Source organism: Eleutherodactylus coqui, chromosome 13 (assembly GCF_035609145.1).
Source record: "Eleutherodactylus coqui strain aEleCoq1 chromosome 13, aEleCoq1.hap1, whole genome shotgun sequence".
Classification (NCBI taxonomy): domain Eukaryota; kingdom Metazoa; phylum Chordata; class Amphibia; order Anura; family Eleutherodactylidae; genus Eleutherodactylus; species Eleutherodactylus coqui.
The window spans coordinates 113,716,801-113,718,808 of NC_089849.1; positions in this window are offsets into that span (position 1 = coordinate 113,716,801).

Sequence of the window (2,008 nt, forward strand, 5' to 3'; positions counted from 1 at the left end):
ATTGATTATGTCATAAACAAGAAAAGCTAATGGGTCCCAACTCGATTATTCAATTCCATACGCAAAAGAAATAGCGTCCAAATTTTACGTACGGAATGTAATTTTCTCACTTTCTGGTGTCATAGAAACGTGAAATTTGGCACAAGCATTGATTAGGTCATAAATAGGAAAAACTAATGGGTCCCAACTCAATTATTTCATTCTATGTGCAAAAAAATTAGCGTCCAAATTTTACGTACGGATGTAATTTTTTCACTTTCCGGTGTCATAGAAACGTGAAATTTGGCACGAGCATTGATTATGTCATAAATAGGAAAAGCTAATGGGTCCCAACTCGATTATTCAATTCTATGCGCAAAAGAATTAGCGTCAAAATTTTACGTACATAATCTAAATCTCTCACTTCCCAATGTCATAGAAACATGACATTTGCCATAAGCATTAAATATGTCATAAATAGGAAAAGTTAATGGGTCCCGACTCGATTATTCAATTCTAAGCGCAAAAGAATTAGCGTCCACATTTTACGTACGAAATCTAATTCTCTCACTTCCCGATGTCATAGAAAGTTGAAATTTGGCACGGGCATTGATTATGTCATAAATAGGAAAAGTTAATGGGTCCCAACTCGATTATTCAATTCTAAGTGCAAAAGAATTAGCGTCCAAATTTTACGTACAGAATCTAATTCTCTCACTTCCTGATGTCATTTTATATAAAGGAAACGTCGCATGGTTACCTCCCCGCAGTGTTTCCTGGGTAACGCAGAGAACTATGCAAAATGGTGAACATATGTTTTTCCGGTATCTCTAAAGTAACCACGACTTCATAAGATTTTCCATGTGAACACCAGATAAACACCAGTGCCAAATTAACTCGGGCGAAGCCGGGTATATCAGCTAGTTCATCATACAAGCAGAGTAACTGATACTTGGCTGCAACAGCTCCCTAATACTGTCCTAAGAGAATGGTAGGTCGTCTTAAAGAACATGTTTTTGCTACTGCTGCAGTGCAAGAAAATGTTTTCTATCCCCTTGAGGTTGTGTACACATTGGGAATTAGCAGATGGCAAACGGGTTAACTGCACATCAGCAAATACACACTGCATGGCAATCCCCAGGCACCAATTGTACGTAGCAAATTAACTCTGTCTCTGTGATAGTTAACTTCTTTTGGCTGCATATCCTGCCAAGGAAAACTGGCGACATCGAAGTAGACGCGCAGAGCAGAAAGTTTAATAACTTCCAAGCCTCCTGGTCTGTAATGTGTATGTCGTTACCAGCAAAGGAAGGCCAAGTTGCAATATGATCCGTTTGAAGATGGGTCCAGCCAGTGATGCAACCATTCTCTCCCCTCTCACCCCCTTTTCCTGATCCTCAAACCAATCCATTAATACCACCATTATCACCAAGGAAAACCTAAAACAGATTTCCAAACAGCTGGGAAGGAATTAACTGCCTGGCCAATTTCAGCATGTTCTACATGTGCAAGAAGCTCAGTGTGACGGGGTAGTCTGGATACAGAATGCAATGAAGTCCAAGGTGAAGGGATACTGACAGTTGCTTAATTCCATTCTCGAAGCCTGGGGGGAATTAGAATTTAGACCGTTGTTACAATCTGGGAACACAGACTTCTTCCTGCAACAATTTATCAAGAACAGATGCTGGAACTATCTATCTTCTATTTGTTGCTTTGTATTTATTAACGTCTTTCAATAAAAACATCAGAACTGGAAATGTTAACCAAGTTATTACTCACAGGTACAACTGGGGATCTTTACATATTTTATCTCTATGATGGGATTTTGCCCATTGACAGACAGATGCAGACTTTGACGTGGTTTTTAGAAGCTGAATTTATGCTAAAATGCCGCAGTGAATTTTGCTGTGTGAGCGTACCCTTAGGTCCACATGGCAGACTCTGCTCTTGAATTTAGCCCATTGACATGGAAAATTCTACAGTGGAATACTCTGGATTTGCAAGGATTCTCTTTCGAATAATGTTTTTC